At 43.8% G+C, this 18,255-nt stretch overlaps 1 protein-coding gene across 3 annotated transcripts in view; it reads right to left on the bottom strand.

The window, feature by feature from the left end:
- The window catches only part of GLI2 (GLI family zinc finger 2), a 200,554-nt gene extending 189,214 nt beyond the window's left edge, over window positions 1-11,340 (bottom strand). For 2 of the 3 annotated variants that reach the window (XM_075028752.1, XM_075028753.1), the window contains exon 1: window positions 11,187-11,340. The gene's annotated coding sequence lies outside the window, so the exon portion shown is untranslated. The remainder of the gene's footprint in view (window positions 1-11,186) is intronic. The other variant, XM_075028754.1, reaches the window with a different exon arrangement.
- Between the last annotated feature and the right edge of the window lie 6,915 nt (window positions 11,341-18,255).

Raw genomic sequence — 18,255 nt, 5'->3', positions numbered from 1 at the left:
AAAACAGTCAAAGCACAGAGCTTAATTCTCTACTTAATAAGACAATTAAAGAAGAGTATTTGGATACAGCAGTCTGCAAGTACCAACACAGAGCACTGATGTCTCCAAAGGCATGTTGATCTGAAGGCTTTATCAGAAAGCATCTGTCGCAACCAGATGCCATCAACACCTGAGAAAAGTGGGAAATAAAGTGGATTAACGTGGCTGTGATACACACAAAGGTTTGCACTGCCCAGGTCCCTATTTACAAACGTTTTAGAGGGTGCACAACGCAGTGCCCTGATGCAAAATGCACGTACACTAAAATAAACTAAAAAATACGTACACAGCTGCCTTTGTTAAAAAAAAAAAAGAAGAAGAAAAAACCCAACCTTGTGGAATTAACCCAAATTACAATGGAATTAAAAGTGCTGTGTATTTGGTATCTTCACTGCCATAATCATAAGAAGGCTTATAGGAAAGCTGTTTTTAAAAACACTGTGCTTTGACAGATGCCTTAATATACATGGATGAATTGAGGTACGCAGACGAACACAGGCACCAATGTTTGCTCATATGGAGTCTCTTGACCATATCTGCCTCTAACTTTCCAATCAAATTATTCTCAGATGTCGTCTCCTAGCAAGCTTCATCCTGCAGAGCTGAACCAAAGTTAGAGAAAAAGATAACGGCAGCGATATAAGAACTAATTAGTCATTTGGTTAGCTGGTGAGAAGACAGGGTGCTGCAGTTTTGTGACCTCAAAATGCCACCGATAACCTTAAAACTCCATCTCAAGGGTGTCCAGAAATCTGTAACCTCCAGGGAGAGAGGGAGAAATGGGTGATGCCTGAACTCCATTAGCTCACATGAGATGTTGAAATAGCATAGACATTAAGTCAAGGAGAGGTGTGACATTTGAAGCAATCAGCCAGCAAAAGAGCACCTGCAGCACTGCACTTTGTTTGAACTGCTGCACCAACGGCTCCCCATCCAGCCTACACGGGAGCTTCGTGGGGACGCGTGATTTACGACACCCAGAAGGCACGCTGTTTGGCGCGCAAGAAGCACAGACTTCACCCTAGCAACTAACAACACGTAGCAAGAGGGGAAAAAACCCCAACAAAAACCCAACTGCTTCCTCTTCCTTACAGGAGGGCTAACACCCAGCCAGCCCCAGGGTGGCAGCCCCTCAGCCACGTCATGCCAGGAGAAGAGAGTGGCCCAGGAAAGGAGGGAAAAGCCACTTTGAAGAGGCCATCCCGAGTGGTTGCCGCCTTCACCTCCACCGGAGGGTCCTACGCCGCACTGAGAAGATGTGCTCCTGGTAAACCCCATGAACATGCTGCTTATTCCACATGCAGCAACAAGAGGGGGGACTGGGGTGAAGCCAGGAGGTCCCTCTAGGCTCCGAAGTTGCGTCTTCAACAGCAAAGGAGAAAGACACCAAAATGGCCAGGGCTAGGGGTCCCAAGTTATTTTGTGCCCCCTTCCTTCAGCCTGACGGCTGGAGCACATCATCAGCTGACTGCACCCAAGACACTAGAAATTGCCAGCCTGATCCGAGGCAGCGCCTCTCCGGCAAACCATCGGCCGGTGTGGAGGTACCCAAGGTGACCTGAAACGGTCAAACCTGAAAACAGCCCAGAACAGCCAGCAGAAAGTGACTCCGGCTCACCGTCAGTGAGTTTCCCCCCCAGGAAAGCCCTGCTCATCTCCCACCTTCAACAGCTTGGATGGCGTCTGGCTCTCGGGTATCTCTACCCTGAGAAGAGATTAAAGGAAACGAATGCCTTGGCAAAGATCCCCCTGCCATCTGCACCGCTGGAAATGCCCTCTGGAAAGCAAAGGAGGAGGATCCCTCACCTTGCACGCTCCTGGGAGAATGGTGCAACCTCCAGCGGCTGCCGGTGCTGCCCCGTCCCCTCGACGCAGATCCAGACCTGTCTTCACCGCCCACCTCCCGCCATGGGCTTTGTCCCAGAGGGATGAACTCACCTCCAGCACCAGCGAGTTTCTCAGAAAAAGTCCAACGCGTAGTTTAAATTTTAGCAAGCCCTGCCAGAGACCTTGGAGTAAAATGCAGAAGTAGGAAGATTTTTTTGAATAGAAAATAAAGAGTGCTGCAGCAGCGTCAGCCGTTAGGTGCAGGCTTTGCCGAGACAATGCAACCCCAATAGGCACAATGTTTTCCCCTTCATTCCCTTTTCTTTAAAAAAATTCGGGGAAAGACCCCAACAACACGCACAATAAATCAAAGGCAAAAAATTAGCCATGGACGTGGTTTGGTAAAACATGTACTATGCTCAGGTCTGTATTCCCTTACAGTTCTGAGAAGGGAAGATCAAAAAAGTTAGGAACACAGTTACTGCAGTTTACAAAGGAATTTGAGACTTCCATATCTGACTTATTGTGAATTGGGACAAAACCCAAAAATGCTGAAATTCTCCACAAAAAGAATTTTAAAACAATCACTTGGAGCCTACTGGAAAATCAATTTTATTGCTACTGTATTTCCTACAATGGAATTATATTTTAAAATTCCAAGTAGACACTTATTTCAACACAAAACCTGTAAAAAAATGAATTTTTAACACTCAGAAAGATCTCTCATCTCTTTTTTTCTGCCACTTTTTGACAAAACTGACTGATTTTGCAGGAGATTTTAGCGTTGATGACGCCAGATATTGGAATATGACTCCATCAACGAGCCCTAGTCAGGAAATACCAAACCTGTGGTTGCCAAAGCAACATAATTAACTTGATCACGGAACATACACTGTGCACCACTTCCCAAATGGCCCTTTAACACCCAGCTAAATCCTTGGCTTGACTAGCATATCAGGATGAATTTCTCCTCTGAGTTGTTCAAGAACACGCAAAGCAAAAGGAGAAGTTGTCAAAATTACTAAAAGCCAAGTACGACTCTGCTCCCCGGCCAACAGTCCCCTGGGCTTGAAGAGGTCAAGGAGCAATTCTTGAGCCTAGTCCCATGACTAATGGCTGTAGCAATCATGGAAACACATGGTCCTGTTACATGGAGCAAACACATTTTGTAAAGCTTCACTTTTAATTCATCTACGTTACCAAATTTAAGAGGTTTGGTTCTTTTGTGACATAATCACTAACATTCTTACTACCTGGGCAGGGAGGCCCCCATGTTGATGCTAAACCTTGACCCTGGGGCTACAAACTTCAAAACCTGAATATGCTGTCACTAACTCAATGTGTACAATGTATCAAAAATAAGCTTCTGTCTGTTCATTTGGAAAAAAAAAAAAAATAAAAAGTAAGAAAAAGAAAAAAATTGAGTGATGGGCTTTCAGCCTGTCATCAGACCACAGTGACCTCAATTTTTTGAGAAATAAAGTCAAAATCTATTCTTATCTTCAGAGATTCAAGATGTATTTATGTGTCAAACTTTCTCCCCCTTGTCCTTAGCCTTTGGGAAGCACACTAAAAATGATATCAAAGCCTGAAAACCCTGCGATCACATTCGCATTCACCTTTGACCCAGGACGCCTATAGCTCTCACCAGCTCCTCTGCTCTTCCTCACCATACGGCGAAGACGGCAGGTCTGGGAGCAGCCCACAGAGAGCTGTTCAGGATGAAATAAAGGCCACTTAGCATAGCAAAACCACGCTGCTCTGCTCAATTTTTAAAGGCCAAAAAACTTTACTTTGGCAGTTTTCTGCTTCTTTATATTCTTGAAGGATGTTTTACCAGCATCTTCCTCTCCTTACACACAAATATTTGATTATTCTCTTTGAAATGTCTCTGTAACATCTACAGGAATAAGGTGCCGAATGCAAACACTGATTGATTCTTTCTTAGCCATCAAATGTGCTTACACAGCAACTACACACAGCAAATGCACACAAATCTCACATTTCACATTTAAAAATATGAACATGTTGTGGCTTTTTTTTTTCTTACTCAAACATAATGAATGAGCTTAAATATTAGAACTTGAAATTATTAAGTAAATCATGGCACCTGTAAAGCTTCTATTTGCATAACATTAATTCATGATGGCATGTAAAACAAATTCATCACTCTCACTATATTGTAGTCTGATTTATGTTGGAATTGGAAAAAATAAAAATCACGAGCACAAAATTATGTTGACAAGATGTACGTGCTCTTCGAAGCCCCAGGTTTTTTTTCTGAAGCATCAAAACAACTAAATTATGGGAAAGAGGGCTGGGAGAAAGCATCTTTAAAATGAATAACACACTAGCATCACACATACACACTCTCCAGTTATTAATGTCAAGCATGGTGAAGATACTCTAGAAAATCATTACCATTCATAGCTACTAACAGCCATTAAATTTCAATCAATTCAACTTAACACAAGTGTACTTCAGCAGCCCTTACAGTTCCTTATAGAGGTGGCTCAGAAAGTCCTGTCTGACTTATTGCATTGTCCACTGCACAAAGAGGCATTGCTGAGGATTGCTCTGAAAAGGAGCTATCTTGGTGTTGGGAACCGATGCTCTTTTAACACCATTGCAATCAACAGACCTTGCTTTTAGAGAAGGTACCATAGAAGGGGCTCTAGTAAGACTCCACAGGTCAGTATGGAAGGGAGAAATATACTGATTTTAGCCAGGGATTCTGCTTTTCAAGCTGAAAAGAATTTGGTGGGATGTTTCAGGGGGTTTTCAATGAATTTTCATAACAGAATCAAACCGCTTAACACAGTGCTAGACAACTTCCAGGTGATCCACTTGCTCAAAGAGAATATAATCACTAAATATATGGGACATTTAAAGAAAAAAAAGGATTTAACTTCCAGAGGCTGGATATTTAAAGCTCCCAGTGTGGAATATAAGCCACAGCACTGTGATGTTACAGCATCTCCTACTCATCTGAATCGCATTTGTAACACTGGAAGTTTTTCCGCTGCTACTGCAGGAATTCAGCTGTGCAGCTGAGCAGCCCTGGCAGAGCCTGGGCAGGACCAGCCAGTCCCCCGCCGGGGGTCCCTGTCCCCTCCTGGCAGGGCTGAGGGACGGTGACCCCAGGGTGCTCATCACCGAGGGGCTGGACCCACAGTGGCTTCCGCTGCGCAGCAGAGCATCCCAGAGAAGACGTGTTCCTCTGGAAAGATTTCATTAGTTTCATTTGAATGAATTCTCTACAGTAAAACCCCACATTTCACAGGGGATAAAAGACTTTTTCATTACTTTTTTTTTTTTTTCTAAACAGGAGCCCAGATTTTCCCAGCAGGGTTCATTCTGCTGGGCACAAAGTCCTTTCTCTAGATTTAGAGGCAGTTTAAGATTGGAGGTGTGTATTCCTACAGAACGGAGAGTCACTCAGTGCACAGAAAAACAGATGCAGTCACAGATGTGCTATCGCTGAAGCTGAAATTACAAGCTCAAGTACGGATGCCCTTTTGTGGCTTTTAGCTCATCCCTTGAAAGTATCAGCACTGATAGTACTACTCATTACAAGGTATTTGGGACTATTCTACAGAACTCCATGGTTCTCCTTCCCCTGGGATTTACACCTTAGCATTTAACACAGAGCAGCAGTGAAGTTCTTTGGAATCAAGAAACACCCAAGAAATCTCTCAGGCAGATATATGCTCCATTTTAACTCATTTCCCTACACTTACAAGCTGCACTAAATGAAATAAAATTAATGTTAAAAAGGGCCTTTATTGAAAACTCTTCCAGTGACAGGATCAGAAAGTGCCAGAGTTCAAGTAAATCGTTCCATGGAAAATGTTAGCAAAGCTTAATCATACTGGAAGCCACATTTAATTACAGCTTTTTAAGTCCATCTGGGAAAAAAGAAGAGACTTAAATATGTCACCTGAGATGATCTAGATACTGAAACTATTTGTAAGTTAACAAAAGCATTTGCATCACAAAGCCCTCTGGGGCAGCACCACGGCAAAGCAGATGTGTAATGAACAAGGATCACAGCACCAAAACAATCAGGATTGTAAATAACCACTACTAATCTGCAATCATTTAAATTTGGGTTTAATTGCTAAGCAGCAAATACATTTCATTCTTGAAGATGTAAATGCTCTGCGGAATACACACTTTAAGGTATTTAGTGGCAGAAGCACCACAGTCAAGAATCTGAATGTCAGGAGGGCAGAGAAGAAGAGACAAGCAGCAGGGCTGGATCTGCCAGGAGATCACAACATTAAACAAACTTTTCCCTGGAAGAGAATTCATAATGCAGCCATCCCCACTGTATGTACTGTAAGTGCTGCAGGAGCGACACAATGACGCACATGGGAGGCAAGAGGGTAGTGACTATAGAACAAAATTCAATCTAGTGCTAATGAATAAAAAGTTCCTTTTATTTCTCTGTTGTTTTTGGTTCATTAAATTTTCCACAGATTTGCAGAGAAGAAAACGTGATCAATAAACCTTGACAAAAGTGAACATGTGAAAAAGGCGAGAGAAAGGCACAGGAAGATAAAAGTGATATCCCGATCACAGATTTCAGAGGCAGATGACCAGAGCTTTGGGCTGCTGAATAATCTGAATAGACCATCATTTCTTTACAGCCTTTTACTTTCTTTTCCCTGACTGTTGGAACTCTTCATTCAATACAATAGTAAATGCACTAAAACTTTTTTTCTTATGCTAATGGTTGAAATCAGGCGCTCACAGTTAAAACACACTTCCCACCAACTTGTTTTCTTTAAAAAAAAAAAAAAATTAACCTATTCAAGTTAAACTAAAATGTCAAAGACAGCTTAAGGCTTACTCTCACCATTCCTCAAAATTAATGGTTTTCTCCCCAGCAGATACAAAAAGAAAAGACTTGAATAAGGATAAAGCTGCTAAACTCTTTTCATATGAAAAAGAACACTTAGAAAGTAAAAAGAAATACATCCAGTACAAAGATCCTGGTACCTACAGCTCTAATTTGCATTGTTTCCTCTTGGAATATTTATAATTGCAGAAAGGTGACAGTCAATCGCAAATAATTGTGAGATGATGAGAAAAGACTCACCGGTGACTAATGTATTTGGGCAGCCATGCCCAGGACAGTACCAGAAACACTTCCATTCCTTACAATGGGGGCCCAGGGGAGCCTATTTTCAAGTGTTTTCTAATTTGGGTGTCCACTTCCAGGCACCAAGGCCTCTTTTTTCAGTGGCACCGAATATTCACAAATCCCAAACAATTTTTATGGCTCTGAACTTTTGAATTACAGGACAACAACTTTCCTGTTCTCTTCACGCAGCACATTTCAGCTTTTGTGTATTCAGTTTGGTTTTGTTTAGGAGAAGTTAAAGGGTATGGGGTGCGGTGTTACAGAAGATGAGTGTGAATGAAGAAAAGTTCTGTGGCCTCTCCTGGACTCTACACATCTAACACATATTCACTCCTAGCTGGAACTGGCCTGCAGAAAATTAGACCCGATTACCCAGTATTTCCATTCCAGTCCCTTGTTCACAAGGGAAACCTGCAATTTTGCCTCTTCAACTATCAAGATTATGGTGTGAGATCCGATTCTTATTACTTGCACACCAAATACCAGTAAATGTCTAGAAGATACACGTACATGGGACCTGCTATATACCTGGGTCAAAATCCGTATGTATTACATGCATACACACATGTGTGTACATATAGGTAGAGATGCACAGGCACACATGTATTATTTCTCTTCAAACACTATGCCTTCTTGCCGTCATTCATACTAGGAGTCATTCTTTGCTATTATTTTATTTAGTGTTGATTTAATTCATTCCCAAAAACCTCCTGTTGTTTTGGTTTTCTTTAAAAGGGCCCTGGGAACAGAGCTGAAGCAAACCCTAAATACCACTTAATGCTTTGTGGCAAGTTGTCCAAATGCGCAACTGTTTAAAATATTTACCCAGGTATATAAGGGGGTTGTGCAGCTCTCAAACAATGCTCTGGAATCTTTCCCATCAGTAAAAAAAGCAGACAAAAAGCAGAGACTGCTTAACCTCAATACCTCAACAGCAAGTGAGAAGTGCAAATATCACATTTCTATAAAGCCCTGGCAGCTTCATAGAAATGGAGTGGCAACTAATTAGTTTGATGCTATAGTCACATCTAATGTTCCTAAGTAGCTTCTTTGAAAAAACTCGCTGCCTTGAAATCCTTGGCCAGATTATTAAGTGGAGGCTTTGTGATGGAGCAATAGATAGGTGTTTGCTGCACAAATACATACAGATTTTGGTCGCTGCTTACTGAATCCACTGCCTTCACTAATCTGCACTGGAAACTTCACTATGAACAGAGCACTTCTCAGAGTACAAAAGCATGAAGTATCTGTGTACCTTTCAGTCTACAGGGCAAACAACTGGCTTACAGTAGGCCACCAAAACCAGGGGGAGGCAGTTAACCAAGTGTCCTCTGCACTTACCAGCAGAAAATGAAGATAATGCTACTGATACTAGGTCAGATGCTCTCCTGTATCCTTAGACAAAAAAGATGGGGCCAGAGGACTGGAAAACTCATTAGAAAAAGTCAAACTCTCTAAATAGAAATAAAGTATCAGGATCATGAAAAATGTATTTTCAAGTTATACAGTGATGTAGTGATCACATAACCTTTCCCCTATACAGCTGATCACATAGCCTCAGAGCCTGTACAGCTTCTGTACAAATATGCCACTGAAAGGGAAGCTGTGATATAAACCTTTGAGATCATTAGAATCACAGAAACCATAGTCAAAAATGGTTCTTTGCCATAAAAGTTTCAACTGGTTTTCAAAACAACGTCAAAAATTCTGGTCATTATATATATGCTGCAAAAAGGCTGCCTTTCCCAAATGCGACTTCAGTGTTCAGTGTGACATTAGGGAATGCTGGCTGCTGCTTATTGGATATCCGAGGTCAAGTTCTGTTTTCTTTTATACAAGTATAAACTGGAGTAGCTTCAATGAAATTACACTAGATTTATACTGGCATATGCATCTAGTTCAAATTCTTCTACGGCTCTAATTTTTCTCTAAATGAATGACCTAACACAAACAGTATTTGTCCATCTGTATACATCCCCCTTTGACACACTGAAAAAAAGACATTGAAAGGAAGTTGGAAACAGTCCTCGAGATCTGTTTTTCTTTGAAGAACAGCAGTTGCATTTCTGGGCACTTCAAAGTCACATACTTTAAGCAATAACAACATTCAAGATCAAGTGAATCTTACCTCACCTTGCTTTAAAGATTAGCTCTTTCACAAACATACACCAGAGGCTTGGATATACACATACCCGTAGATTAACAGTTCATCTTCAGTGGATCAGGCACTTTTCAGTGCTACAGATAGGTCATGTTTTCAATCAAATGACAAATTTCCAAGAGTTGTTTACAGTGGAAAAGCCATAATGAATTTCATTCACTTCCTAAAAGTTGTCAGTTTCGCAATAACGTTCAATATGACATTTTTATTGCAATTCAAAGTTTGACAGGTGTCAACATTTCCTGAAGTTCCAGCCAAAATACAAATTACCATATCTGCCCATCAGAAAAGTTGAACCAAACCAATCCACCAACTGTAGTTGCTGTATGCAGCAATTGCCGTGCATTTCAAACATCCCGGGACCATAAACAATTATTTAGCAGGATCCTCTGTTCCAGGTGAATGTAGTTTCTTTTCTAGTGAAGTTAAGTGAATTAGGTTTAGAACTAGAGAAACCCAAACCTTTTCTTTTTTAAAGCAAGGTAGCTAGAACAAACAGATCAAATCAGCAAGTCTTAGAACAAATCAGTCTATTGCATTTCTGTATATTTTGAATTTCATGGCTTATTTACCTTACTTTTTTGGCACCAACTCCACAGTGCGTGCCAATACATTATTTGTTTAAATGCTGTTTCACGCAGCATGCTAGTCGAACGTTTACTTTCAAATTCTTGTACGTCCCAAGAGCCTCAGTTGCAAAAAAAAAGATAAAATAAAATAAAAAAGTGAAGGGGATTGGCAGGGGGGTGGACAAAGTTTTACAACTAGCGCCTTTATCTGCGGCTGTAAAAATACAAACACGACACTCCTATGAAAGGCTAATTTCTCTACGCACAAAGGTGGGCATACAGGTTTCCAGTACCTGGAGCTGTATGAAATACGAGGGCATCTAGAGGAAGGCACCGAGTTTCGCTGGCTGGGCCCGCGGTGACCCCCACGCCCGGCCATTTCTCACCCGCACACACGTCCCGGGGGGCGAAGCCGGACCCCCGGCCCCGCGGAGGGGACGCGGCTTTGTGCGCACCGCGCACCGCACCCGCGGCGGGGGGGCAGCCCCGTCCCGGGAAGTTCTGAAGCCCAGGCTGCAGGTTAGCAGAACCCAAATGTAACTATATATACGTACAGAAAAGCCCTTAACCATCGGAAAAGCCGGCAGCGGGGCCAGCGGCAGGACCACTGATAAACCCCCCGAAGCCCCAGCGCTGGAGAAGTCAGGTTTCCCAGGAACTGATGGCAATCACTTGAGGCAGAAAAGGCATCGCGATGAGCCCATCTCCCTCCCCTCCTCCCCGATTGTTTTAAAGCCACCGAGTCCGGGGGAAAAAACTCTCAACTCTCTAAGTCCTTAATAGGATTGGAGTCCGGGTCTCTCCAAGCCGCTCCTCATCACACAGGGATCAAGTTGCAGCGGGGAATTTTTTAAATTCCTCAGCAAATATACTTGTCGAAAGATTGCCCCTCCCGGGGGGGCGGGGGGGTGACAAGAAGGGGGGGGGGGGCAACTTTTTTTTTTTTTTTTTTTTAAAAAGGCGAACTCGCTACTGGCTTTGGGGAGCCCGGCTATCCTCCGGGACCCGGGGCAAGAGGGTCCCGGCAGCGGCTCGGGGCTGGGACTGTCACCGCAACCCACCGGGAAAAACAATGGCCGTGGAGGCACGGCCCAAAGCCCGGGCCCGGCGGGCTCGGGGGGGGGGGGGGGGGGGCACACACACACACACACACAAACACACACACAGAGACACGGACACCCGCGCCGCATCCGCCCTGCTCACCTGCGGGGGAGTGGGGGGGGGCACACGGGACGGGACACCCCCCCCCACTCGGGCACTCGCTGCGAGGAGACCCCCCGGCAATATTTCTACCCTCCCTCACCCCACCCCGGCGCAGGGCACCTCCGACCAAAGCGGGAGAAGAGGGAGAAAAAAAAAAAAGAAACTAAAAAAAAAAAAAAAAAAAACAACCAAAAAAACCCCAAGCACAATGAAAAGACACAATAAGCATCAACTTTACCCCAAAAGCGGAGCGGCAAGTTTTCAGCAGGCGAGCGGTTGCTGCGGAGCGGAGCTGCTCCTCCGGACCCCCATCATAAACTTGGGGGAGGGGGGCGTGGGAGGGACTTTCCCTCCGTCCTTCCCTTTTGTGCCTCTTCCCCCCCCCCCCCCCCGCTCCGCTCCTCGCCAAAAGCTGCCGCGAATCCCGGCGGCGGCGGCGCGGTGTTCTCCCCGGCGGCTGCCGCGGAGCGGTTCCGCGGAGGCGGGCGGGGATGGAGGGAGGGAAGGAGGGAAGAAGGGAGGGAAGGAGGGATGGGGGGAGGGAAGGAGGGATGGGGGGGGGCCAGGGGCAGTTTGGAGAGGTGCGGGGTGCCGCGGCTGCAGGGCGGCTCCTGCTGCCCATCAGCCCGGGCCGGCGGCGGGACACGGCGCGCACACATAGACACACTTATTTATATATATATATCTATATATACACACATACATACACGCAGGTTGAAGTTGAGCAGCCTGCAGGGAAGACGCTGGAGCGCTTTCAAGCCCTGACACAAGACGAAAACTGACTGTAGGGTCCGTTTTCTCCCCCCCCCCGCTTTAAAAAAAAAAAAAAGGGGGGGGGGGGAATCAAAACCTTCCCACCCTTTCGGCGCGGGAGCAGCGGACCGAATCCCTCTCCTCGCCCATCCCCTTTCATCCCGGCTCTCTCCCTCGCCTCGGCCACCCGCACCATTTTGGGTGCGGGGCTTTCTCGCAGCCGGGGGGGGGATCCTCTCCCCCGGCCCGGCCCTGCCGGGCCGCTCCGGAGCGGGGTCACCGGCAGCCTTCCCCCTCCCCGCCTCCAGCCCTCAGCTGGACGGCATCTGCGACTAAACCCACAAAAATCCCCCCTTCTTCGGGAAAAGTAGCCCCCTCCTCCCCCGAACAACAAAAGTTTGGCCTTGTGCAGATTCACTCGCGCAGAGAGGCGGGGATGGAGCTGGGGGGGTGGTTTTCCTCCAACTTTGGTGGTTTGGTTTTTGGTTTGTTTTTTTTTCTTTCTTTCTTTTTTTTTTTTTTTTTTTCTTTTTTTCCCCGGGAGTTTGCGCTACTTTTCAAACCCTCGCCCCGCCGGGGTTCGAGGCAGTAAAGTCCCGCGGAGCATCTCCGCAGCCGCGGCTTTAGCCTTCGGGAACACCTTCGGTGGGAGAAGCCTTCCTTAAAGATTGTTCCCTAAACGCTGTAACCAGCCTCACCGGAGCATGATAATCTATTTTAATCCTCGTGTTTGGGGATCGAGGCTGCGAGGAGAGGAAAAAGAATGTGCAAAAAGTGCCCCGCTCCCACCCCAAATATCTGCGCTTTTGCACTGAGCTGGTGCATTAGCAGTAATACCAATGAGAAATGCAGCAGTTTTAACCTGGACTTCGGCCAGACTGGGCTTGTTACTTGATTTGTTTTGATTTCTTTGGCTATGGAATTTATCAAAAGTTTAAAACACAACCAGATGCTGCTGGGGAGGGTCACCGCGCTGTACCCAAGAGCAAGCTGAAACTCGCCGTATCATCAGGGTATCTGACTCCGGCAGGATTATGGCCAGCACCATGGCAACCGCATGCCACATCAGCCCCCAGCTTCACTTTCAGTCCCTTGGGCAGCGTTAACATTTGCCAGCGGATTTGCCCGACACACAGTCCAGGTCCGGGCAAGTGGAAAATGACCTTTATGCCACTCAGAAACCTTCCTCTTCTAGCCTGCTCAAAGCAACCTGGCTGGACCCCAGGCTCGATCCTACAATTTTAATCCTAAAAATCTTCTACCAATTTGGGTGCCTTCTGTCTGAAAGTTTGCACGCCTCCTTTTTTGGGGGGGTGGCATTAGAGGTCTGATGTTCGAGAGTGACAACTGGCTCCCCATGCACCCCCAAATCCCATTTATTCCATTCAGATGGCTTGGAGAGGACTGCAGGGCAACAGGTTATTCTGCCAACCACCAACCAACATTGCAACTTTTTTGAGGGGGTCAAAGGCTGGCACTAGCATGCACCCACTATTTCATCCAGAGAAATTCCCTCATCATCCCCCCCGCTACGCATGCAGTCCGTGCTGGCACAGCAGCGCAACCTTACCCCATGCAGGTGGATAATTTTGTGCTGAGAGGAGTTTCATTGCACCTACTGCTGAAGAGCACCACACAATGGAGAGGGGGGCTTTGGTTACCAAAAGTAGGAAGTCTTTGATCTCCAGAAAACAAAGCTCACTTTTATTCCCAGGTTACTTTACTGGGGAAAGGTGACCTGGCAGCTTGGGAGGTGGGTTAGAATAATGGGGTTTTGGATGGACCAAAAAGGGAAGCTGGCAAAAAATTAACATTAGGTGTGTTCTAAATTCTTGCTGCATAGTTACAAACACATGTACATCCAGACTGTTGGCCAAGAACATTTTTAAAATCAAAAGAAGGAGGAATTAAAGGATTAGTTCAGAGCAGTTATGTAGTTAAGAAGGACAGTTTTCCTTTCTAGAATTCATACGTGTCAATCCTTTAGAAGATGGCGATTTTTAAGCCTAAACGGAAACTCCTCCTTTTTGTCAGAAGGATGATGGCTGGCAACGGCTGGAGTTTTTTGAGAACTTTGAGTCGGCTTTTACATTATCTGACTGCTGTAGCTCATCCATCCTTCCCTCTCCTGCTCTGCTCATTGAACTGCCCTCTCTTAATCTTCCATAGGTATCCGAGATTAAATAGACGACAGAATGACTGACATTTGGTATACATAAAAGAACCAAAATATGAACAAGAGGTCAAAGTGCAGCTCTTCCCTCTGGTCTTCCCTCCTGCACTTGTACAACTTGATGGGGATGAAACCAAGTGGGGACAGAAAGATATATGACATCGTACGCTTACTACACCTTGCTGTAGCATGAGTGTGTGGGTATAGAGGATACATTAAAAAATGTTCTGGACTAAGGGAAGAGGGGATTTTAATCACAATTTTTAAAAAAGCTCTCACTATGATAAAAGATTGACATACCACCAGGTCCAGGATTGCTAACCTGGGATCTGTCCCACTTCTGTTAGGTCAATGGAATGAATCTGATTAACCACAGAGGAAGTTAGACTAGCCTCAAAAGGCACAAATGTGGCTTTTAAAATGTTTGATATTGTTCTGAAAGAGGACTGTAATTTTTTATTAAAGAAGATATTTTAAAAAATTGTTGAAAACACAACGGGGAATGCTCCATTCTGCTCTGTTCACGTCTATAGGATTTATTTCTACAAATCTTCATAGATCCTCATGATAAATTAAAAGGCCCATTTGAGCATTCCAAAGGATACTCACGGGTAGAAGCTACCAGAAAAAATACATATTTAAATATGCTTCTCTTTTAGAATTAAGAAAATAATTACATGTGGGATGATGACTAGGAGATAGAGGCCTAAAATCACGTTTCATGCAACTCATATCTTTATGATATCTGGTTTAAGTCCAGGTGGGAACTAGTACACAATCAGTTCTGCCCTGATTTAAACAGCTGTACCAGCTCTGGGGTCAATGATGTTGCACTAAGTCTGAAGGCACCTCGTATCTACAGAATATAATTAATAACAATGATATTTAATAAATTAACAATGTCATGTGCAATGCTGGCTCAGAATTTGCTAGGAGAATGGGGAAGATTTTTTGGCACAAGACATTCCCTTCTTTTTTTAAAGTAGCCCTGTTACCTGGGGGAAATCTCAGCTGTGGGTAGACGATGAGACAATACTCATCAGGATGATATGCAGCTCTGATTCCTATCTGCCTCCATGTATGTGTTGTCTCTTGTTTAAAGCTTCAGTGGTAAGTTCCTTGAGGCAGGTGCCATCTTCCTGCATTCTACATTTTGATTAAGCCTCATTTTATTTTTCCTCTCTCCAAAGTATATCCTAAGTGTAACTTCAATGCTAATTTCCTGATAGCTCCTTGTTTTTTCTCTTTTCTTTTCTTTCCTTTTCTTTCCTTTCCTTTCGTTTCATTTTCTTTTTTTTTTTTTTTCATTCCTGCTGGGTTTAATCTATATTGGATCATGAATATTGAGCTAATGCCATAAACTTTTCTAAGGTTTTTCAGTGATTGCAAAAGGATACTTCAATGCTACATCAGCAAAGGAGGTGGTACTTTCATTTACTGCAAAACTGGCCTGGAAACCTGCCTTTCATTTCAGAGAGCATACAAGATCTTATTCAACTTTAAACACAAATTGAAATGTCCTGCTAAAACAGGACCTTATTCACGTGACTACATACACTGAAATGACTGCTCGTTAAATGATAAGCAAACCATTAGAACATGCATTCGCCATGAACTAGGAATATACATGCCATCCGTTACCTGTCTTAGCAGAAGGACAGAAGCTTCTTCAAAACGCACAGACCCCATGATGTCTGCACAGTTTTCAAGAAGTGTCACGCTTGCGGCCACTCTTGCCAGACCTGGCCCGTTCTCGAATGGTGAGATGTCCCTTCTCCCATTCAGATCTGAAACAGAAAGCACGTTTTGCTCTAAGAGTAGGATCTCCAAGCTCTAGCACCCAAACTATGGAAAGTTTAACATGAAAAGCTCAAGTCTGGGTCTATGCCTCTCACGGTGTTTCCAGCTGTAGAAAAGCAGCAGTACGTCGTGCTTACGTGGGGAAATAAGGAAAATAAGTGGCACTGCAGAAACGTTGCTCTTTGGCATGGATGTGAAAACAAAATGCACAGCTACTGAGAGACGGTCTTTTCTCATGACTCTCTGCAGTTTTTCATTCTTTATTCCTCTTCTCCCTGTCCCTCGAACTGCAGCCCCCTCTGCCAGCTGGGCGATGGGCTACAGGGCTCTGCCTACCTGGGGGGTTGAGAAAGGAGAAGGGCAGCACACCAGCCTCGCAGGGCTCCTTCTGGACTTCATCAGTCCCCTGCAAAATGCTTGATTTGATGAGGGGCCAGATAACAATTTTCTTGCGCGGGGTCGATTGGGCTACTCAAAGCGTGTTGTCTCCTTAGAGGAAGGAGAGGAGAGCAGGGGGTGGGATGTGCAAAAGAGTAACTGGGGTACCTGTACGTAGTGTTGTGTGAAGAACTGCAAACAACTGGAGCTGGCAATGTACAGAAAACAAAACTTGGCCATTGATAGGAAGTTAATGAGATTTGTTGGAAGCTGTATTTATATTTCATGAGGGAAAACTAAGGAGAAGACTTTTCTTTCTCTCCAGGAAGAGAAATTTTGTTGGGGTTTGCAGAAAACCAGAAATCCCTGTCAGTACAAAATCTATAATCCGGTGCTTTACACATTGTACTATATTGCATGTACACACTGTGTAGCAGTGTATATATACTGATGAATAATTTGCACTGATTTGCCCTGATGTTAGACTGCTGAAACATTATCTACAGTGGCCAGTGATTCTAATAAAAGTTTGTGCTTTCCCCCAGCCAAAAAATCTTTATTCATTTAATCTTTATGGTTCCATAAGTATTAATTAGGATATCTAACGCTTATCTCGTCCAAGGCCAGATAAAGAGTCCCTGATAAAGCTAGAAAGGAAATCCCAATTCCTAGACCCAAATTCAAGCTACTAGGTAGTGCTGTCTCAAGAAGAAATTCTGTCAGAGCTCAGTCTTCTTTCTGCCGCCCTGATTTTCAAGGTATATAAAATGTTTGAAAACATCTCACCTTATTTGCTTTTGTAAGTCACTTTTTCTAAGACTTTCGGAGGTATTACAAATCTTCCAGATGACATTTCAGCAAAAGCATGGACTGTTGCACTAGTCCTAGTTTTAGGAGGCTGTAACAGAATAAAAAGATTAGAAACAAGAATATGACCATATTGTCCACATCTTAGAGTTCTTGTGTACTGAGGACCCTTTTGTCAAGATAACATCTCCAAGGGTTGCAGAACGACAGCCAAAATTGTATAAATGCTAAGAGTTTTGGAAAGGGCTCCTAATTTTCAGTACTCAATTTTTCAGAGGTAGCCTGCCTTCTTTGAAAATCAGGTGCCTGTGAGTTATCTCAAGCCAGACATCCAAAATACCCATCCTCTACTATAAATCTTGACTAACATCTTATGATGATGAGCAAAAAATGTGGACACAGGTGTATGAAACCGCTAGCTGAACGGCATGAGGTCTCTGAAAACTCTATCAAGCCAATGTGAATTTCCATTACATTTGTTGAATAAATGAGTGCCATCAACATCTGGAATCAGAAGGACCCCAAATTCCTAATTACTGGCCCTCCTATGTACGGCCCACAGAGGTCCAGCCTGGTTTTGCTGAAGAGACAAGCAATGCTTGAAATCATACTTAATACATTTCAAATTGGTTATATTGTTTATAGATTGCTTATGTCAAGACTGGTGAATTCTCTGGTGTGCTTTAGGATTTATGCATTCTAGTTCTTTGCAAGGTTTGTTCTTATTTGTTGCTACCTGCAAAAATATATCTCTTGGCCCCAATTCACAGTGGAACAATGTTAGGTCATTATTCCTTGAATTGTTAGGCTGTAAAGAAGCAATTTCTCACTAACCTGTGACACAGGAAATTGTGATTCTGATGTCAGGTCATTTCTGGAGTTCCTTTTACAACAATCTGTTTTTCTGTCAGCAAATGACATTTATGTATTATTTCCAGAAAGTGTAGGCTTCAGTGTTTTTGTATGTATACATTCAATATTTCTCTTCTGCCTCTTATTCTGCATAGCCTGAAGTTTTAATATATGATTCAACTGATAAATAAATATATTTTGATTGATAGTGCAAATACCTGGTAGCTGAAACTAGTGCTACTTTAAAGTGCTTCTCAGAACAGTTGAGTTTCCTGCTTTTGTTTTCACTGAGATTTCTTTTATGAAGCATTGAGATGAATGATTAATGCTTGGATACCCCTTTTCTCTAGGTTCTCTGCTGAACTTAATGTGTTGCTCAGTGCTCCTCACGAAGGGAGCACAACCCAAACTGCCACCACAGCAAGATTTTATACCCTGTTTAATAGGGTTTGGTGTTATGGACTACAATCACTAGTGAGGTTCAGAACTTCCTCTTATGATAAGAAAATAGATATGTTTTACAAATATACTGCAGCCTAATGCA

Source organism: Buteo buteo, chromosome 5, assembly GCF_964188355.1.
Source record: "Buteo buteo chromosome 5, bButBut1.hap1.1, whole genome shotgun sequence".
Classification (NCBI taxonomy): Eukaryota; Metazoa; Chordata; class Aves; order Accipitriformes; family Accipitridae; genus Buteo; species Buteo buteo.
This window is presented reverse-complemented; position numbering and strand designations above follow the sequence as displayed.